Source organism: Anopheles gambiae, chromosome 2 (assembly GCF_943734735.2).
Source record: "Anopheles gambiae chromosome 2, idAnoGambNW_F1_1, whole genome shotgun sequence".
NCBI classification, from domain to species: domain Eukaryota; kingdom Metazoa; phylum Arthropoda; class Insecta; order Diptera; family Culicidae; genus Anopheles; species Anopheles gambiae.
The window spans coordinates 70,688,355-70,712,537 of NC_064601.1; positions in this window are offsets into that span (position 1 = coordinate 70,688,355).

The following is a 24,183-nucleotide window of genomic DNA, read 5'->3' on the forward strand; positions in this document are numbered from 1 at the left end:
AGCAGCAAAAGTATCCACTTCAGTTTTTGTTTTATTTAATCCAACATGGCAATCTTTTGTTTTTCTAAACAAAAAAGCTCCTCCAACACTTTATTTTGCTCTCAGGCCGATCTCTTTCTGCTTGTCGATGGTAGAACCCCATTTTCATCATTCTCCCATATCGGTATATTTTCTACCTCTTCAACATAAACATCTGCCTCCGCTGGAAAGTTATCTGCAAATATAGAATACATTTACTGATAATACATGCTATCATAACAATATACACTACTCATTGAAATAACCGTCCAAAATTGCAATCGTTTCATCAGGATTCTGGCTTATATTCGGCAGGTTGCTAACGGTAGTACGTGACGAATACGCATAGGATAGAAATGCTAAATTGCTTAAAAAAATGCTAACGCCATGTTATTTCCATGCAAGCAGCAGAACCGGTCGGCACTTTAGTTTTACGTTTTTTTCTTCCATATTGATTGCGTAAATTCTGCCACTTCCTTTAAAGAAGCTCAGCTTAAAGGAGCAAGATATGTAAAAAATCTACAACATCTACAGGGTGGCATCGTAGAAGTGATACACTTTGTTTTTGTAATAAAATTGACACCAGGATTGATTTCTCTTAGGAATCGATTGAAATAGCTTCTACTGGTACTAAACCTGCATTTCATTTAATTTATTTCAAATCTTTCACCTTTACACTTGATAACCGCCCGTAGGCGCTTTTGGAAATCGTTGCACGCCGCACGCACAACTTCATCCAGCATTTCGTCCCATATCTTTAACAACCGTTTCTTGAATCCGTCCAAATCAAGGTGTTATAAATGACAAGGTGAAGTTGTTCAGAGCAAAATGACATTTCTCGACATGACATTTCTCTTCCGGGGGCTCCGGTATAAAAATCGGGGAGGGCTGGTACGGGGTAATGAAATGTGTATGCAGAGAGTGACAGATGTCCCCCACAATGTCGCCCAGCAAAAGCGATAAAAATCAACCTTCTAAATACATTATCCTTGGTCCAAATGCAAATGTTTGACGTCGCCCAACTTTTCAAGCATGTATCCCCATATGCAGAAGTCCAACGGGTTCAAATATGGAGACGACGCAGGCCATTCCGATGCACTGATAAAAAAAAGCATAAGCACATTGCACCACTTCTGAATGATCGAAGCCTTATGGGCTGGAGTTGAATCATGTTGGAAGCAAAAGCTGTCGTTGCCAAAAAGCTTCTTAGCGTATGGCTTCAAGTGGCCTTGAAAAACGTGTTCTAAATAGTTCTCCTTGTTGATCTTCACGCCTTTGTCGAGAAAAAATAACGAAATCTTCTCTTTGACCGAGATAGCTCTCCAAACCATCACAGCTGACGCATTTTGATACCGTTCGACTGTTCTTTTGACGGCTGTGTAGTAGGTTTGGAGATAGCTATGGTCGCCATATAGTATGTTCGGTTTTTGATACGGTCGCCATGTAATCTGATGAGCGTACAACGGTACAACTGATCAACGTGTACCATCGTGGTAGGTCAGTGTTTCGCTGACAAGTATCGAGGTTGAATACCTGGACACTTGATCGTCCAGGCGATCATAGAAACCTTTAGGAGGTTTCCCTTACTGGAAACGTTGGAGTTTAGAGGCCTTACCTTGGGTAGGGGGACATAACTAAACTCTTTAAATGAGAAGTCGATAGATGTTGGATGGGCATAGTCCTATCCTGACAGTCCGAACGAATCTGACTTGCCACGTTCGGATTTGGTTTTATTTATACTCAATAAGTTTCGTACATTTGGTTTTGGAATGTGTTTTTGTCCTAATTAAAGGTTATTGATATGAGGTGCAATTTATACATTATATTGGAGTGAGGTGTCTATGTTTTTACAAAGGTTCTGGAAAGTATAACCTGTTCTAGCTAAAGAACGGGTGCGTTCGTCGATCTTTGCCTACACTGCGCTTTTAGCAATAAGTTGCTATGCGTTCTCTGTTTGTCCACTTTGCTGCAGTAACGCTTGAATTGCTTATGTTGCCCGTTTCGGTTGTTTTTGATAAGTGTGTCACGTCTGTTATTTGTTTGAAAGGACGGCCTGAATTCTTCCGGTTGCGGTGCTATGGTATGATCTGATTTGCTGAATGTGTTATAATGAATGTGTTACAATGGTGTGGTTTGGCTTTCTAAAGTGTGTTACGATGTGTCTATAGCTGATAGTGTGTATTATAATAAGTTCTGTATAGCAGATATGCTACAGCTGTTATATCCCGAATACATGTTCCATAAATACGATCATTCTGCTTATTCAAAGTTTCCTCCAGAGTGAACAGTTTTTCGTCCGAAAAGATGATGTTGTGGCCTGCGTGCGTCTTCAGCAACAAGCGAGATCTGGTCACCCTTTCGGTAATAGTTTTGCTGGTTAAGCCGTGATTTTTTTGCTTTTTAAACGCTCTGTAACCAAGGTCCTTTTTCAGAATGCTTTGCATGGAAAAGTGACTCACGTTCATTTAACGCGCCATTTTTCTTCCCGCGCGAGCTGGATTTTGCCCCACACGTTCCTTTACCGCTTTGATCACCGCTGGAGTCCGAACACTCAGTTTTTTGCCCAGTTTCTTATTTGGAACAACCGTGCCTGTCTCCTCGTATCGCTTGATGGTCCGGTAGACGAATAGTCGACTTAAATTGAGATGAGACAGTTTCTGCTTACTCTGTATGTTTGTCAATCCATGCAAATGCAAGATTTTTATTTGTTCGCGACTTGAATCCATTATAATATATGAGAACACTGAAGTGTTTCACGATAAATAGTAAACAAATTAAGCAGCCAAAATATGCAAATGAGTTTGACACACAGTGACAAAAAACACAATACAGGAGCACTCGAATAGGTGTATCACTTCTACGATGCCACCCTGTAGAAGCGAATATGTATCCAGAGGCAACAAAGGTTTTAGCTAATGACTTTTACATGGACAACATGCTAACGTAAGTCATTAGTGTCGAGGAAGGTCAGAAACTCAGTGAGCAATTGTTGTATCTACTTCAATCTGCTGGTTTTTGTCTTCGTAAATGTAAATCGAACTGTTTATGATCGCGATTGGCGTGATCGTGATGATCTTGTGTTTTACGTGAGGATAATAAAATATTGATATACCCCGTAAACCCACAAGAGTACAGGATGGTGCGCCGAACCGATCACGTCGGTGTCGATCAAACGAGAGAGACCCGTTACTACATTACCACTAATTATAAAGCCTACCTGAGTGCCTCCCGCAGGCACTCCCTAGTTTCGGGTTTGCTATAAACTAAAGCAGCGGTCGGCAAACTTTTGAGGCAAAGGGCCAAATTTAGTAAATGATTTAAAGCAGCGGGCCAGGAGAAAGCGTGTTTTCTATTATTGTGATTTCATTATTACATTAAATAATTTTAGAAACAAAATAATTGGTTGATGATATCAAGCAATGCGATTGCTATTATTGCTGTTTTTCTATAATTGTGTCATCCCAGAATGGTTAAAAATTGATAATACCTACTATAAAAAAAGTAACACACAAAAATCAGAAAATTTCGTATGCGAGCTTCATTCCGATAGTCTTATTGTGGTGTTAAAATAATTTTAATGTTACATAACGTTTGCATTAAAAAAGGGACAACAATTGTCGATTTTGCCTGCGTTAGCTGGACCGGGATATCGATGCAACCCACCAAACATTAAAATAATACATGGGAAACATGAAGAAACAGATCAGGAATTGTAGCGAAAACTTAGGAGGAATTGATGAAAATCGAAGGTAGAACTTAAATCATGCATGTCTTCGTCCACCATGGTGAAAATTCCTAATAACTGACGAAAGGCAATTCGCAAAGTCTTGAAAATATTTGTGCAAATAATCTGAAATAATTCCCTTTGAACAGATGTAAATGTAAAGAAATTATCTTTCCTACTTTTTTCTACAGCCAGTCGAAAATGGCATATTTTTTCATGCAAAAGCTACGGGGATATTGGCCTCGAGTTCGAACCATCGCACTTTTTCAAATTTTAATTAAAGTGCTATGGAATGATGGACCGTTCAGTATCTTTAATTAAAAGTTAAAAAAGTACGATGGTTTTATATGGTATACTAGAAGATATTCAGTAATTTGTGTACGAATCGTTGCTTCCCATCTTTCAAAATCAGTCAAATCCTTTCGCGGGCCGGATTGAATGTTGCGGCGGGCCGCATTTGGCCCGCGGGCCGGACTTTGCCGACCGCTGAACTAAAGCATGCGTTACACTACACTAACCTAAACATGCAGATCCCATAACACTTGCATCAAAACATTGGGCCTGAAATGGTAACCAACAACCGACAATTTTCTCTTTGAAACGCCTGATTACAGCAACCATAACAATCCAGTTACAAAACGCATTGCTGTATCAGTCTCGGCAAAACTTTTTGATTCTTTACGATTGATCGGTCCTGTGATAGTGGCAGCTATAATGTTTCTTCAAAAACTGTGGCGCAATGAAACGTCTTGGGATGAGCCCTCAACTCACCACTATAGAAACAGTAGAGAGATTGCTGTGAAAATCTTGCAGAACTAAATAAAATGAGTATCCCACGTTGGGTTCTTTATCTCACGCCGGCAAAACAAATACAGCTACATGGGTTTGGCGATGTGTCCGAAAAGGCTTACGGCGCTTATGTTTACATCAGATCTATACATCCAGCGATGCTACAGTTACAGTGAATCTATTAACACCTAAATCCAAGCGTAAGCAAAAGCGAGTTTGTTTACCTCGTTTAGAGCTATCAGCCGCTTTACTTTTGGCACATCTGTATTAAAAGGGTGAAATAGAACCATATTTTTGGTCCGACTCAAGTAGTATCCTGCACTGGTTGGCAGCAAACCCATTGCGTTGGAAAACTTTCGTTGCGAACCGTGTATCGGAAATAAAACACCTCATTGCAAACGGAATTTGGAATCACGTGCCAGGTATAGAAAATCTAGCGGTTATAACTCCTCGCGGGATGAATCCAGCGTAACTACAGCATGCCAAGTTATGGTGGAACGGACCGAATTGGCTAAATGAAGAACCTCTTTTTCCTACAAAAGTTGCTCGCCAGGTTGAACTACCGTAGGAAGATCTCGAACAAAGAGTTACGTTGGTAGCCCTTTCTATTCAGCCGAGATTCATTTTTAAACTTCGTTCGTCATTTGGCAATTTGAAAAGACTTGTAGCATGGATACACAGATTTACGCTCAATGCAAACCTCAAAAATCGTGATCAACGACGATTTACTCATCTGACCACTGAAGAACTTAACGATTCAACGAAGTGTCTCGCCCGTCTAGCACAACATGAGTCATTTCCAGAAGATTTTCAAAGTCTTGAAAGAAAGGTTTCGTTACAAACCATACCAAACTGAAGGCGCTAAACCCATACATCGAAGCCGGCATACTGCGAGTAGGTGGCAGGCTACGTCATGCAAACGTGTCTAACGATCGACGACATCCTATGATACTTCCATCCAATTATACTCTCACCAAGATGATTGCAATGTACGTTCATCCGAAAATGTTGCATGCAAGCCCTCAATTTCTGACCACAAGCCTGTGCGAAAGGTTTTGGCCATTGCGAGTCAGAAATTTTACCCAAAAGACAGTGCACTCATGTTTGCAATGTGTCCGCTGTCGATGAACACTGCTTCAACAAATCATGGGCAGCTTACCGATGGAACGCGTGTCTCCAGCCTTACCATTCGTCCGCACTGGGGTGGATATATATGTCACGATAGCATATCGCTATCTCCATAGAAAATTGCAGCCGCTGAAAGGATACTTGGTCATTTTTGTATGCATGGTTGTGAAGGCGGTACACATCGATCTTGTTACAGATTTGACCACAGACGACTTTATTGCGGCCCTACGCAGATTCGTCGCACGCAGTGGTAAGCCTTCTCTAATAGAATGTGCCAACGCTAAGCATTTTGTAGGAGCCACAAAATAATTGACTGTCCTAGCTCAGCAATTCAAGGACCAGGCATGGCAAGGCGGCACAACTCGGAAGTGCAGCGATGAAGGTATCGAATTTAAGTTCATCCCCCTCAGAACTCTGAATTTCTTTTGTGTGGTAACGAGACAATGTGCACAGCGTTAAGCCCGCTCTCAAGTAAGATGAGGATTGAGACAAAAGACAATTGTCTGCGATAAGGCACGTGCGCGCATTTCGTGGCCCATCTTCAGAACTCGACGCGATCGGTCAAATTGTCATAAATTGTCATAGCAGCGAACCCCATGTCTAAGTTAACGGGCAAAATGTGCATTATACTTTTCTCGGCTTTCTCCGGAGACAACCAGCGACCAAATCGTGCAAATGATCAAATAAGCCTTTTGCATTGAGGATGTCACAGCATATTGCCTTATACGCCAAGGTACAATCATATCAACACTCTCTTTCATATCGTTTAAGGTGTTAGTGACTCTCACTCTGCGAGAAGGGACTCTTCCCCAGAAACCTGGCCGCTTAGATTTTCGGTTCGTGAATTTTTGATTACCGTAATGATCAACAGAGTGCAAATTTTCTTATACAACGATCTAGGGGAATTCTGACCCCCACAGCATCAGTTACGGTGCCAGCCACTCAGTCACCACATTCTCTCAACCTCAACCAAACAATCCTCTCCGTACACACTTCTCGCACTTCACCGATACCGCAATAGCACTAACCAGTTGTCACCTCACACATTCACACTCGCAGTATTCACAGTATATCGAAGTCCCGCACAAACACATCCGGGAAACTATGTCTGCTACAATACTTATTCATAATGAATTCACCGATACCGCAATAGCACTAACCAGTTGTCACCTCACACATTCACACTCGCAGTATTCACAGTATATCGAAGTCCCGCACAAACACATCCGGGAAACTATGTCTGCTACAAAACTTATTCATAATGAACCTGACGATTATTCCGCCCGCAATGAACGGAAATCCTCAATATACACACGAATACACATCTACCGCACACAACATGCCGAAGTTTATAAAAATGAAGCTGTGATGAAGCTTATGTTTACACTGTTCATACATCGTCTCTTTACGAGAGTTCGGTTTAAGCCTTCGATGGGTAAGCACCGCTTCTTTTGGGCTCCCGAATAATCCCAGGTGACAATTGTTTTGCATTTTTAGCTTAAACTGCTCGTGAACAGCTCGATTTAACCTATTGCCTCATATAAACACTTGAAAACATGGGTGTGTGAGTAAACCACGATGTTGTCAAGCGTTGAAGTTTATGTCATTACTTCGACAGAAGCCGGACAAACAAGAAGCTTCTAGTTTCGTGCTCGGTTTACAACAACCCAAACACTGAGTAAGATGAAATAAACGATCTATCCAGGAGTAACAGAACAGCGGGGAAACGCATGGACCAACAAAACAACGTGAAAGAGTGTTTTATAATAAACTTTTTGTTTGATACGGTTTGAAGAGTACGCATGTTTTGTTTTGGGCCGGTAGCTTGTGCACAACGTGATGACAATTCTCAAAATGGCATCAGAAAAAACGCGTCACTCTGAAGTTTCAACTGTTATAATAAGTTTAGAGTCAATGTTTACGCAAGCTCTTTAAGCTAACTTCAAGCCTGCTCTTTAAGCTTTCAGCATCTCGAAACACGAACAAAATCTACTCAAAAATGTCAATTGGGATCTGTCGCAAACCCGGTTTTTATTTTATTCCGCGTGTTTCTCTGCCTCTTCTTTGATCCTGCCGGGGGAGGGGGGACAACACGCGAAGCGAGGAAGAAACAATTTTAGTGATAGTGGATCGGAATCGGACGTGTCGGAATGCTTCGTTCGGCGTGTTTGTCCTGCTGCTGATAACAATGAAATGGCACGTAGCTTGACCAAAGAAAACAATAGCATCAACGATACCAGCACCTCCGACACCATGACACGCAAGGAAATTACCCATAAATTTACCATAGTAAATCGCCGTAAGAAAGGCTCCGCTTGTCGGTTGCCTTTTTCAGAATCATCCGCTGGGCTCCGTCGGCTAACCCACCCGCAGCACCTCCCACACTGGCAGGTCGTTAATGAGCTTCAACCGGAGCTATAGTCACGAGGATTCACGCCCCAATTTAGACTCAGCGGCATTGGCACATCCATTGTCACTCGCTCCAGGGCTTAATACGCTGGTGTAGAGAAATACCTGCATGCGCGCAAAGCAGAATTCTTTAGCCATGAAGCGAAACAACACCACCTATTCAAGGCTGTTCTGCGCGGGCTTCTAGAAATGGATATCCTCGAGATATTCGAGGAACTTCGGGGACGCTACCAACTCGAAGCCTTGGAAGCATTAGAAATTAAGCGGCGCATTGAAATACACTCCAGATTTTATCAAGTGCACTTCAAACTTGGGACATGCTCTCTGAAAAAAATACTAGTGGTGGCCCTATCCATGAAACAAGTCATCATACGGTGTAGAATTAGAGATAAGAAGGGTCCAACGCAATACCGTCGTTGCCAAGATTTCGGCCATGATGCGTGCCATTGTAACATCCAACCATGTTGCGCTGGTTGTGCGGACCGAACACATCACCTACGCTTGTTCAACAAAGGACCAAAATGACGATGACGATGTAATGTACGTACTGCCCTGGGGCCCTTGCTGAGTGCTTTGAGCAAATTTTTTTTTTCAAAAAAATCATATATTGCCGACTGAGAAATTTGGTAAACGATTTTCAAATCATTAAAGCAAACAGTTTGGATTTCGGTCCGGAAACTCTGCAACGCACCAGCTGATACGACTGCAAAACTCCATTCAGCAAAACAAGCAAGTATCAAGATCCACTGCTGTTGTGATGTTTGATGTGGAAAAAGCATTTCACAATGTGTGGCAACATGGACTTGTCCATAAACTGTATCAGTTCAAGCTCCCGTTATTCTTGGTCAAACTGATCCAGAACTATCCGTGTTGACACCATATACTTCGGATGCGCAGCATATTCCTGCGGACGTACCCTAGGGCAACGTTCTGGGTCCACTGCTGTATCGACTGTTCACTATCTCTATATATATATATATATATATAGATATATATATATATATATATATATAGATATATATATATATATATATATATATATATATATATATATATATATATATATATATATATATATATATATATATATATATATATATATATATATATATATATATATCACTTTAGCACGCAGCACTTTCCTTCAGCATGCACACCGCCATAGCTACACCAGGTTGTGATTCAAAGTCCCAAATCGACCACGTTCTGATTGACGGAAGACACTTCTCGGATATTATCGACGTTAAAACGTATAGAGGCGCAAACGTCGACTCGGACCATTTCCTGGTCATGGTAAAGCTGCGCCACAAACTCTCCGTGGTTAACAACCAACGGAGTCAGCCCACTTCAAGGCTCAACCTGGACCGGTTGAAGTGTGCTGATGTGGCGGAGGAAGCGCTCGTGGAAGCGCTACCGGCCGAGAACAACATCGCCGCGATGCCCCTCGCAGACCACTGGCCATCGGTGGAACGAGCCATCAGCACTGCAGCCGAACACAAGATCGGCCGTTTACCACGTAGAGAGAAACATGAATGTTTCGACGAAGAGTGCAGACGAGCACTATCCGAGAAGAATACAGCGCGCGCCCGCATGCTACGGCATGAAACCCGTCAGAACCATTTCATTTGACAGCAAACTGAGATCAGACTGAGGAAACAGCAAACCCTGCTCTCCCAGGCCAAACAGTACCGCTTTTAAGAGTCAGATGAACAGCTGCTGGAGCAGCTTTCTCAGTCGAGGGACACTCTCTTGTTCTACAGGAGGAGGTTTGAATTGAAGGAGGCACGGAGCAGGTTTGCTCCTAAAACCGCAATGTGCCAGGATGTGGAAGGAAATCTCCTGACGGACGAGCGGGAGATGATCGAAAGGTGGAAGTGCTACTACGAAGGAATGGATCAGAGGCAGGAGAGGCTGGCGCAAGTGACAGAACAAGGCAACCACCACAGCAGCAGCACAGCATTAACAACAGCGACGGCATCGGTGCAGACGACGAGGTTCCTCCGCCATCTCTGGATGAGATTACCAGCACCATCAAGCAGCTTAAGAGCAATAAGTCGGCTGGTAGTGATGGACTGGCGGCCGAGCTCTTCGAGATGGGGCCGGAGAGGCTTACCGTCGAAATGCGTGTCGAAAAATGTCGAACTTGACGTCGGAATCGTTCGAATCTCACAGGGGTCTGAGGCAAGGTGACGGACTCTTCTGTCTGCTCTTCAACATCTCTATGGATCTCGCCAATTTCTTGGATTCGCCGATGACATCGACATTAGTGTTGGGTAAAGTAGCACAATTCAGTGTGCTGTGCGCACACGCACTTTGCCCTAAGTGTGCTGTGCGCACTGTGCGCACAGTGCGCACTTTAGCACAGTGCTAGCACAGTGCTAGCACTTTCGCACAGTGCGCTCTCTGAGCACAGTGCGGTTGTGCTAGCTTAGTGCTAGCACTTTCGCACAGTGCGCTCTCTGAGCACAGTGCGGTTGTGCTAGCACAGTGCTAGCACTTTCGCACAGTGCGCTCTCTGAGCACAGTGCGGTTGTGCTAGCACAGTGCTAGCACTTTCGCACAGTGCGCTCTCTGAGCACAGTGCGCACTCTTCGCACAGTGCGCTCTCTCAGCACAGTGTGCTCTCTCAGCACAGTGCGTTCTCTCAGCACGGTGCGTTCTCTCAGTAAGTTTGCATGCAGTGTGTGTTGCATTGCAGTGTGTTCAGAGAGCGTACTGTGTGAAAAGAGCGCACTGTGCGAAAAGTGTGCTCAGAGAGCGCACTGTGCAAAGTGTGCGCATTGTGCGAAAAGTGCTAGCACTACCGCACTGTGCTAGCACTGTGCTAGCACTTCCGCACTGTGCTAGCACAATGCGCACTTCAAGCACTGTGCTGTGCTGTGCGCACAGTATGATGTGCTGTGCGCACAGTGCGCACACTAGCACTTTACCCAACACTAATCGACATCATCGGCGGGACAACAGAGGAGGTGTGTGAGGCGTACACCCGACTCAAACGCGAAGCAGCAAGAGTTGGATTGAGAATCAATGAGAAGAATACGAAGTACCTGTTTGACCATCTGGGAAGCAGTGTATTAGTTGACGGCGACAATCTCGAGGACGCATGCCCCACCAAGAAGGCGTTCGGTGGCTCTAGGCGGTAAAACGATTTGAGGCCCCCTGTAAATGGTAAATGATGTTCTGGAGGTGATAGCGGCACTAAACTGGTTGTTGGAAAATTGAACAGTAAACTTGAAATGCCGTCGGGGGCCCTATGATCATCAGCCACAGGGTTTAAATTTTTGTTGGCGGAGGGGGGGGGGGGGGGGGGTGCAATTGATTCGCCAGCCTCGGGGCCCCAACGTCAGATCCTTCCGGGGGCCCTTGTCGCTAGTACTCTGTCCTTACGACATACTATAGAATGGCGATCTACGAGGCCCCTAAATCGGCGGGGTCCGCCACTCATGTCAGAAGAGTCTGCTTGCTCAAGAACCGACAACTGCTACCCGGGACGATGCCCCTACCGCATCATCTAGTGCGCCTGGAATAGAAACACAGCAAACAAGATAGCGAGCAAAACACACAAGGACCAGAGCTCACATTAAAAGTTTCAGCCAATGCAACCCGTGTTAACAGCTAAAAGTATATCATAACAGCTAAAATAGCTGCACCGACGAAAGAACAGCCTACACTACGCTGAATGATGTCACTTTCGCTGTAACTATAATGATTGACCATCATTGTCGGCAGCATGATAAGCTTAAAGAACCCACAAGGACTGAAATCGTTCGAGTATGTGGAAGATGATACTTACACTCTTTACGTCAGCTCTGATGCTGCAGCTGGCATCTTTTTGTGTTTGAGTTGTAATCAAATCCATGGAAATCGTTTAATATACTAACACTTGGTTTACGGAACCCATCAATTTGACGTAATTTAAATATTGAAGTGAAATACTAAAAATACCTTTCGTTTGAACTTAATTTTTACTTTTCGTAAATTTATCATAACATACTAAGAGTTTGTTGCATAAGTTCTATTTTCATAACTTTCATAGGTTTTCGAATACATATGTGGTATATCTGTCTCGATGGAACCCGTGAAATTGACGGATGGGTTGTGTTCCATTCCGATGGAACGAGCTAGATATGCGGTCTGAGGAATGGGCGAGAAGGGCGAACTGAGAAAGGAACAAGGGATGCGGTCTGAGGAGCGAACGCAAGGCTTTCTGAGGGACTACTGTTTTGGAGACAATTGTCTGGATCGGCGGCTTCAGCAATTGTTGTTTGAACACAGTCAGGATTCCGCGCACTCCCACCGTACGATGCAAGCGAGCGGCTTGTGTGGTCGGATGGACCAGGCGTGCGATGCAAACGGGCGGCTTGTGTGGTTGGAGAGGTGCGATGCAAAGCGAGTTGCTGTTCGTCGGACTACGTTAAGGGGGAAAAGAGAGACAATGAAGAGATAAGGAGATAACGAGAAAGGGAATGAAAAAATTATTTTGTGACCAAGTGGAGTGGGTCAGTCAGGATGAAATACGTGAAGGAGTTAAGTCGCAACAATAAAGGTTGTGCGTATAGAAATTTACCGTGTTCACTGCGTTAAAAATATCTCACAGGTTGTTTACATTTAATTTATTTAGTTAAATTAATAAAAGTTAATGTAGGAATGCAAGACAACTATTAATCACTTACTATCATACAAAAACTCTTGATAAATGATTTGAATAAAGTGGCCTCAAACGAAATTGCTGATCAACTTATTCCTCGTGTGTTTCGAAGCTCTCTGCGGACATTGGTCAAAATGTGGCATAGAAAAGATGTCGGTTCATGAGTTCGGTATAATAATAACGACTATTAGAATAAATATGAAATGTGCAAACAACTTTTTATGGAAACCAAAATATGTTAAACAATTCCTAATTGTAATAAAATAAATTTTTTTCATGATTTTAACCAACCTAAATACGCATTTTCATCCACACGTCAAATTGATGGGTGTCCGTAGAGATAGGTATATAAGAGACGCCCGTAAACCTAATGTCAAAGGTGTTTAAGTATACCAAAGGAACTACTTCGAACTCAAAGTGGCATTTGATTTTAGTACATAAAACTGTGCTCTGTTTGAAGCAAAAGCAACCAATTACTCAAACTATTAATTTCGACGATGAAGCGGGATCTTCTGTAAACTTTCAACCATCAAATCAATATTTTAACACGTTCAGCTTGGCACTGATTTTCATCAACTTTCCGTTCCGCCGGCATCTAGAACGAAAGCCGTGGAATTTTATCGAAACATGCATGTAGAAAAAAAGAGTTTTTTCGCTATAATATCAACTCTACTCCGTTCATCAAAACTGTAGTGTGTGGGTTGAGGTTTTAATCAATTGCAATAATTCTTAGAACATCATTTTTTTGCTGTTATTCGGGTATATCGGATAATGACTGTACAGGGTTTAAGTCCAGTTGGGCACTCGCAAAGTGGGTGTAATATACAGGTGGGCTTATCCCGAACAATTTGACAACTGCGCTGTAGAAAAATGAATAAAAAATGACTGAAGGGGATACGATTACTTTGTCAATCTATGTGTGAGCATCACTTCTGCGTTTTTGACGATAAGAATAGCTTCAAAATTATATCAACGATAAACTCTAAAGAAAAAGGAGTTTTACGATAGAGAAATTGATTGTTCGTGGTAAGTGTAGTGATATTATGTTTCTAATGTATTGGATATGAATCATTTATGTTTTATTCGGCAGAATTGACACAACAAAAGTGTTCATTGCTTACGCGCACCGGCACTCGGCAACTGGCCGCGATATTACGTATAGCACGGAAAAATAGGGTGTTATTTCATGATTAGGCTTGTGGTAAGTAAAGAAATGAATTTAATTTTCTTCTAATCACGGAAGGTGTTTCAATGTAATTGATTTTATTTATTATTTATTTCGTTCCTGTTGTACAGGCAAGAGCTTCTAGATAGTCAAAGTTGACAACAAGAGTGATTTTAGTATCTGCGATATCCTCGTGTGGTAAGTGAACATTTTTATTTGATCATATGGCATGGCAGATAGATCGCTACGCCAATTAGAATAAGAAGAATTATTCTACTGGATTATGTACCAGCAATTTAAAATGATAAGCAACTTCTTCTTTCAATGTATTTTTAAAGTACAATGTGTACATGCTGAAATACCCATGCTGATAATATCTATGTTAGTTGAACTATAACTAAATTCTTATTCTTATTGCAGTTAAAAAAAAAATTGCCTCTAGCCCTTGCACTCCTCTTTCAAACATAACTGAGAGTCTGTGGATTCAATTGAGAACCCCTACGAATTCTCTTATAGTTGGTGCTATCTACCTTGCACCGGATCGTTGCAACGACACCCACACAATAAATGCTTTATGCTCCACTCTTCGGTGTGTGCGGGATAAATATACCGATGATACAATGATCCTTATGGGGGATTTCAATCAGTCTCAGCTCGTATGGAGCACATCCAATGAAAGTGTTGCAGTTTTAAATACATCGGAATCCCGGATTAATCCTTCCTGTTCAGTTCTCCTCGATGAATTTAACTATGCAGGACTGTCTCAACTAAACTGCTACATGAATCCCCATGGTTCTATACTGGACCTTATTTTGGCTGATGATGGGATTCCTTACCACTTATTAAAGTTGGAGCTCGTTCTTGACCCTTGGATTCAACCAGACTCCTACCACCCGGTGATTGCTCTCCGCCTATTTTCTGAATCAAATCACACTACAACACCACAACATACTTCAAATATTCAGAGTCGGAACTTCCGAAAGACGAATTTTATAGGTCTCTCATCGGCCCTTACCAACGTTGACTGGAGCCATATCACCAGAGACCCGGATCTCAATCAAAACATTTTGTCGTTTACAAATAAAATCACAAGCTTTTACGATCAGTTTGTCCCTCGTTATCGGACCCCAACCAAGCCACCCTGGTCTAACTCACGGTTAAAAGACTTGAGAAAACAGAAAAAAAGACTCCATAAAATGTTCCGTCAACATAAGAACGAGGTCAATAGAAGAATATTTATTAAAGCTGCCCGTCTATACCAGACACTTAATCGCCGAGCCTCCGCCAACTACGTAAGAAAAATAGAAAACCGATTTAAAAGGGATCCAAGAACGTTTTTTAGTTTTGCTCGACAAAAACGAGATAGTAACAGACTTCCATCAATGATGCTTCTGAACGGAAGATCGTACACCGGTAATGTTGAAATCAGTCAAGCATTTGCTGATTACTTTTCATCAACATACGTGAGTAACTCGCCACCAGTCACTAATGCTGTTACGTCCAACCATATACCTGATGCTGCCGACATTCCTCTTCCTGTTCTGTCTGAAGCTGACATTGCCTCGGCTATCAACGAGTTGAAGCTTTCATTCGCTACTGGGCCTGACGCTATACCCAGTGCTATTTTCAAACGCTGCAGAGATGCTTTAACTCCTGTCTTGACCACATTGTTCAACAAGTCTTTGCAGCAGAAACGCTTCCCTCAAGCATGGAAATCTTCATTCATGTTCCCGGTTTACAAAAATGGAAATAGAAATGACATATGTAATTACCGTGGTATTTATATGTTATGTGCAGTCAGCAAAATATTTGAGATCACCATTTCGAAACACCTATCAAGTGGTTTTAAAAATATAATCTCCAATGATCAGCACGGCTTTCTACCCAACCGCTCAATTGAAACAAACCTTCTCTCTTTATTGAGCACCTGCTATCCTGCAATGGACAATGGTAAACAGGTAGACGTAATCTACATCGACTTCAGTGCTGCCTTTGACTCCGTAAATCATTCAATGCTAATTTCAAAACTATCAAGCTACGGAGTAAATGGGGCGCTAGTTCATTGGCTCTCCTGTTATTTAAGTGATAGGCATATAACAGTGAATATTTCCTCCTCTATATCTGCACCATTCACCAACACGTCCGGGGTTCCACAAGGCAGTATTCTCGGACCTATTCTTTTTAACATTTTCATAAACGATGTTATTTATGTTATACCAGATTGCGAAAAATTGTTTTATGCAGATGATATGAAAATGTTTCTACCGATATCAGATCAAACCGATTGTTTTACCCTTCAAAACTGCTTAACTCGATTTAACTCATGGTGTAAATCAAATTGTATGCGTCTCAACATATCTAAATGCTCTGTTATATCCTACTCTAGAAAAAGAACCCCCATTGTTTACGATTATAAAATTGATGATAGATCAGTGCCGCGTAAAAATGTGATTCGCGATTTAGGCGTCCATTTAGATAGCAGACTTACGTTACAGAACCACTATGAAGCAATACTTTCAAAAGCCTTCCGTTTGTTAGGATTCATTTTGCGTGTTGCGAAAGACTTCAAAGATCCATTCAGTATAAAAGCTCTGTATTGTGCAATTGTCCGTCCTACCTTAGAATTCGCTAGTATTATTTGGACTCCGACACAGCAATATTTAATAGATAGGCTAGAATCGGTTCAACGTAAGCTCACTCGTTCATTGTTTTACCGTCTCCCATGGTCTCGTAATTCTGTTTGTCCCTCTTACCGTACAAGGTGCCTGCTATTTGGACTAGAACCTCTGCAACATAGAAGAAAGACGGCACAGTGCTTATTTATACACAAACTTGTTACCGGATCTTTAGACGCCCCGTCAATTCTGAGTAAATTGAACTTTCAGGCCCCCAGTAGAATGTTAAGAACCAGGACATTATTTAACATAGAATTCAGATCGACTAATTTTGGATCAAACGATCCTTTATTAAAAATGTTAAGTGCTTATAACTCGCTAGGAAACAATGTCGACTTGAACTCAAACTTAAACAATTTACGGACCTTTTTACATAGCTTAATATGACGCTTCCACAGTTTATGTTGTTTTCTTTATTTTTATTTGGTTGATTGACAGTTAAACTTGCTATGTTTTTTGATGCGTTTTTGTTAGCACTGTTCTTTAGCATTAACTATAGAAATTAGTATGTTATGTAAGCTTATGCCAGCTGGATAACTTTCGGAATAAATAATAATAATAATAATAATAATAATAATAAATGAAATGGTAGAACACCGTGATCATTTTTTTTTCATAATTTTTAATGTTTAAGTATCACTATTGTAAACGTTTACCCTAATTAAAAACAAATAATCATCAATCCACCGCTAACTTCTTATAGGAACCAATATGAGTGGCCGATCATGCTCAGCTGCATTTTGCAAAAATAATCGAGCTAATGTTAAAAAACGGAGAGTTTCCGATACATTACATAAATTTCCACGTATCCCTGATGTGAAGAAGGAATAGGTGAGATTTTGTCAAAGAGGAGAAAACTGGAAACCCAAAAACTACAGTGCTTTGTGCTCCGATCGCTTAAAAAATTAAGATTTTCAATTGCAAAAAGCACCAATAGCTTACAACTCCGGTACATTTCGGCAGCTTAATCCAAAGGGTAACAAGAATAATGCAATGCATTTGCACATTTTTTTTTCTTTTTAGCAACAACAGAACAACAGAAAAGAACAGCAACTTTTTAAATAATGCCGTAAAACAAAACCAATCAATAGACTTCATTACGCATAGGTCTGAATTATTGTACGAATTACAAGTACTACCATGAGAACCGTTAAAGGAGGAAGTATGTGAACCGGATCTGTTTCCGGCGAGCTACTTCTATCGAATTTAGAACTAGAACGGCTAAGAAACGAAAATGAAAATTTAAAAAATGTAAATAGTAATTTAAGAAATAAATTGAACAAGCTGATCAAACTAAATAATCTAAATAATCTAAGGCAGAAATCGCAGCTTTAAAAGCGGAAATGGAAAAAAAAAAATGGTAGCAACCTAGGTTTTCAGGAATTAGTTACACAAATGAAATTTTATTTGAAAGGTACTGTTAACTCGGAGGAGAATTTCGGAAAAAAAGTCTTGCGCGTTTCTTTCTGTTTTCTAAGCTACCAATAATTACCAATTCGGTAACGACGATTTGCCAGAGAAGAAGAGGATGAAAAAGCCTTTTCGTCATCTATTTATTAAATCTAAACCGTTAGTGATATCAGCGTAAACAAGTTCAAAAATGAACGGATTTGTTCCGCTCCGCTTCGAACTGCTCGACTCAAGCAGTTGCTCCAAAAGGTACATTATCCGATAATCAAATAGATTTAGTTTTGAAAAAAAAAACGAGTGAAATGGACAGACGAGGAACTTAGCGCTGCATGGACGCTACGATATTTGAGCAAAAGGCATACAATTATTTAGCCTAATACAATTTTATTTTAAAAGATCTAAAATATCCTCTTCCTTCTATTGCGACACTAAAGCGCTATGCAAAACGACACAAGAAAGCATTATGGACGACGTTTTTAAAGTAGTCGGTAATATAATGAAGACGTTCACCCTAAGGGTTAGAGAATGCGTACTTAGTTTTGATGAGATGAAGGTCAGCAAAATATTAGAATACGATCCTGTTCCAGATGAAGTGATAGGTCCTTACAGCTATTTACAAGTCGTAATGGCTCGTGGCCTGTTTAAAAACTGGAAACAATCGGTGTTCATAGGATTTGACCAGAAAAAGATGAAAGATATTATCCTGGCAATAATTGCAAAATTGGCAGAACAGAACATTAACGTAACATCCATCGTAAGCCATATTGGTTGTTCGAAAGAATTAGAAGCCTATGACCATAAACAGCCATATTTTACACATCCAACAAATAAAGGTAAAATATTTGTCGGTCCGGATGCCCCACATTTGCCCAAACTAACTAGAAATTGTCTCATTGATCATGGTTTTAATTACAAAGGTAAACTTATTAACGTATATTTGCTATTTGCATAGCTTTCCAAAAAAACTGAAGCTGAAATGACTCAGTTATTTAAATTAGCTGATCAACATTTGATAATGACGCCTAAACAACGACAAAATGTGAGAAGTGAGACACAGCTATTGTCCCACACAACATCAATGTCTTTAAGGAGATATTATCCTGAAAATGAAGACGCAATACGTTTAGCACATAGAAAAAAATGTTTGGTTTAGTGTCTCTAACACACATACTCCTACAACAAAACTCGTCTATAAGAAGTCGCGATGATCAACTAAACGCACTTTTGGATATATTCGAGTTTACATTCAACATGGTTCCATCCGGCAAAAACAAGCTACAAGTGTTTCAAAAGTCCATTCTAATGCAAATAAATTTTATATAGATGATTTTTGATGAAATGAAGTCAAAGTATGGACAGAAAGTAAAATTCATTTCCATACACAAGGTGAAACTTCCATTTTTAATTTTTTTAATGGTTAAACTAATTTTAACTTTTTTTTGCAGCTCAACCAAGATGTTTTAGAGATTTTTTTTCACAACTACGACAAAAAGGAGGAGTGTATGATCACCCATCTCTGTTAAGCTGAATATATCGCATCATATTAATGATTTTAGATTTAGGATTATTCACCAACTCTTCTACGAAACCAAACGGATATAGACCCAAAGCCACAGGATGAATATATTTCATCGCAATCAGAGAACCAACCAGCAGATCACGAGTTTAATTATATACATGATCAAAATGGACCAATATTTTCGTCCCGCATACTGACCCAACGGATATTACACCAACCCTGCCCAATATAGAAGATGTGCAAAAGGAAAATGGTGTGGCTATCCAAGATAAGAGTGATACATTCAGTACCGTAAGTAGTAGCGACCCGTCAAACATAGCGAGGGTTGCAAGTGGTATCATCTGTTCGAAATCTTAAGATAATTTAAAAAAAAATATTATTTTTTATTCATTTTTTTTGCTGTGTTATTTGTCCAAAAGAGCACTTTTCCAGTTTTTATTTTTGCAAAATAAAATCTCAACAATTAGGTGTTTAGTAGGCTATAATTTGCAATGTTATACTTGCCTTCGGGGTGCTATAATTATGATTCAGAAGGAAGACTCAAGGAGAACCCCTAAGCCACTCACAGGCACTCAAGCAGGTAAGCCCGATGTGAGAGAGCAAGACGAAATTCTAGCAAAAACCCAAACCCTTCGGGACGACAAACCCACGATAAAGGTCGTAGATGTAGAAGTAGAATCGGAGAGGGTCGCCAACATGAGAGAGCATTAAACACGCAGGTACCATCCTAGCTCAGTGAGGTTTTCAAATGAGAATAACCTATTGCAGAACACGTACAACGAGAGAACAACATCTCTGATGAGAAAGTACCTACCACCATCCATGAGAGACACTTCTGGCACCCAACGCACGCTGCCCACACAGCACCAATTACTTACGCGACAAATCATCCCAGCAGCTCTCCCCATGTCCGATAGATCCTCAGAAGAGTGGTCGCACTTCCATGCGGCATTAGAAGATTCAAACGAAATGTTTGGGGTGACAAACAGGGAAAACATTCAGCGTCTTAAACCATCCCTTATGGGACCAGCATATTACGTGGACGACGTAATCAAAACGCTTAAAATGCGATTCGGAATGCCAAGGAGAATTATTGATCAATATGCACAACGCATAAGATATCTGACTTCTCCGTGCCTAGACTGACCATCAATTGTGGTTGACTTCGGGTTGGCTATAAAAAACATCCTATCTACGGTGTAAGCATGTGATTACCGACATGGGACCTTTTTCTATGATTCCTCCCTTTTGGACGCGTTGGTGAACAAACTACCATCCACTATGAAGTTTGACTGGGGAGGATACTGCGATAACTTACCTACAATCTCATAGTACGATTTCTCGTCTTGGATTAAAGGTATAGTTGGGAAGGCCAATATGCTGATGCGAGACGACGATGCAGGTGCACATGAACATTGCAGGTACGGCAAACAGGAAGTGTACAGACGTACGCTATGTTCAATGACGGTTTCAAACTGACGCTAATAGAAAAGTCACTAGCGGACGAGCTAGAACTAGATGGACCAACAAATCCTTTCTGCCTGCAATGGACTGCAAGAATTTCAAACAGGGAGGACGACTCCAAACTTGTCGGATTCGAGGTGTCCTGCCCCAAATTACCCAACCGTTGCACCGTAAGTGACGCCCGTCTCCAACTGATCCATCCGCCCCAAACGTTCAACCAGATCGAACTAGGAAAAAGGTACCCACAACTAGATGAAGTAGACATGTAATCATACGTCAACGCACATCCTCGACTGCTAATTGGTCAGGATAACGCGAGCCTAGGTTTTACAACGAAAAGCCTAGAAGGGGAATATAACGAGCCGGTGGCATTCTACACTAAACTAGGATGGTTGATTTTCGGAAGCTGTAAGGAATCGCAAAAGGTAGACTAATCATTACTTGTTGCTAAGCTTCGAAAACTAGGTTTCGGTGGCTCTATATTACCGTCCCTTACTGTTCATTCTATTCCTCAATGACTGTACTTCGATCCTTCCTCCTAACGGCTTCTTTCTATATGCGGATGACGTTAAAATTTTTCTTCCTGTATCTTCTACAGCTGATTGTCTAGTCCTTCAATCCTGGCTCTGTAAATTCTCTACATGGTGTGCTTCGAACGGTTTAGTCCTGTGTCCTGAAAAATGTTCTGTCTTGTCTTTCTTCCGATCTTCTACAAGTATAACTCATGCTTATAGTGTCTGTGATGCCCCTATTCCCCGTGCGTCCTTGTCTAAGGATCTTGGCGTCTTCTTTGACCCGAGTCTTTCTTTCAAGGAGCACACGGACTATGTCAACAACAAGGCCAAAAAAAGTCTTGGTTATATTTGTCGCATGTCCACTGAAATTCGTGATCCTTTTTGTCTTAAGTCCCTTTATTGTTGTTGGGTCCGTTCCGTACTGGAATATGCCTGTGTCATCTGGTCTCCTGTCCAACTATCTCTGCTCCAAAGGATTGAGAGGATCCAGAGACGTTTTACAAGGATCGTATTTCGTAGGTCGCTGGGTCATCACTCTATTCCGCTTCCTTCGTATGACGATAGATGCACTCTATTAGACCTTGCCAAGCTGGAGCACCGCCTCTCGGTCGCTCAGGCTTCTTTCGTCGCTGGCATATTGCTCAATACGATTGATACTCCTTCACTTCTGTCGCGCATACATTTGTATGCACCTTGTCGCACCTTACGTTATCGTTTTCGTCTCCAGTTACCTATATGTCGTACACGTTTTGCTCGCAATGAGCCTTTTGTAAGAGCTATGTCGTCTTTTAATAGTACTTCTGATCTGTTCGATTTCAACATATCCTATCCTGTCTACCGATCCCGTCTTCGCTCCTTTTCCGTACCATAAACTCCTTCCAACTCCTTCGTGAATAATTGTACACTATAGTCAGTAAGCACTATTGCTGTAACCCAACGTGGCCGAGCAATTAATAAAATAAAAATAAATAAATAAATAAATAGCAGCTCGAAGAAAATCACGCGAAATATTTAGACTTTTTTACAGGATTGAATTTTATTTGACTTAGTACTTTGTCTCAAAATTGCAGCCCTTTAAAATTTGGTCGCTCTATTCCTGCTGTCAAATGCTACTGGTCATGACCAGCGTATTCCCGGTTTCGCGCTGGCGCACGCTACGGGCTTTCAGGTGTTGAATCAACAGCCCTGTTCGTAGTATTTTCACGAGGTGCTGCCCTCTGCAGGTGGGCATGTAAACTACCTGCGCTGTCTGCTCACACTATGCTCTATCTAGCTCGGTTCTTGCTGTCACTCGGCGACAGCCTATTATTTGTTTACCTTTCATTGTTTTCGTGCTAACATTCCCCGCCACGTGGATCCAGTAGTTCTTCGGATTCTCTTAACACTTTGCATCGAAAACCTTCCTATCAACATTGTTTATTCAACTCCTGCTTTCAACCTCTACTGGCAACTTAGCTAGCATCACTACTGCCCGTTTCACGCGCTTGCACTGCGCTGTATGCACAATCGCCTGCCTCACTCTGCCATCATTGCAGGTGAACACTTCTTCTACTTGAGCGTGTGCCCAATCTTTCCGGTGTCCTACCGCTATGAAGACGAAGTCCCTGACACGCAATGATGGATTTTACTTTCACCATACCGTCCGACGGCTGAGATTTGGAAAATACTCCTTCAACCAGCGTTCCAATATGCCGTCTGCAATAACCATGGATCTATGGCAGCTACTCTTAAACGCATCGCTAAGATCCGGACACGATCGCATGTGCTGTTTCGGACCAGACGAATGCCGTAGGAGAAAGTTGTTTGGCGTTAGTGCTTCTGCTTCGGATACTTGCGGCTGATACACGAGTGGCTGCGTATATATCAGGAACTCGGCAAGAGTTGTTAGGAGAGTTTCATCGGTTACGGTGCATCCGTCGTCCAGTGCGCTCATCCTTTCCTTGAAACTGTGCACCATACGCTCCCAAATGTCACCCATGTGTGGTGCGGATGGTGGGTTAAAGTTCCACCTGGTGTTAGCGTTGGTGAAGGTTCGCACAGCTATGGTGAGTGTTCGCTAACTGTCTTTTTGCTCGTTGCTGGCGCCGATGAAGTTGGTGCCGTTATTGGACCAGATCTCTGCGGGTGGCCCTCTCCAGCCAATAAACCGTCTTATGGCCATAATGCACGCCGTGGTGAAGAGGATATGTGCCATCTCGAGATGTACGGCACGGGTCACGAGGCAGGTGAAGACGGCAACAAACCTCTTTTCTTTGCGCCTCCCGTTAACGACGTCTAACGGTCCCAAGTAATCAATTCCTGTGTTGCTGAACGGTATTCTGACGTGTGCGGTAAGTCTTTCAGCCGGAAGAGGGTGGACTCAATCCTGCGAGGATTTTTGGGCTGACTCTTCTTTAGTTTACAGCGCTGGCAATTTTTGCGGACCTATCAACAGCTGCTCGCAGGTGAGGAATGTGGAACCTCTGTCTGATCTCATTTAACACTATCTCTCGATTCGCAAGTCCGTATCTCGAGTGGTAGTCGAGGATCAGTAAATTTGTAATTGGGTGCTGATTCAAGAGGAGCATGGGAAATTGTGTGTCGTACGACGTGAAATTCGTCTTGGCGGTTGCTCACAATAATATTTTCCACCTGGAGAAGCGGGTGACATCTATTGCAAGTTCATCGCGTGACACGTTGTGATGTGTAAGATGGTCTTCCCATCGCTCCTCAAGGGTAC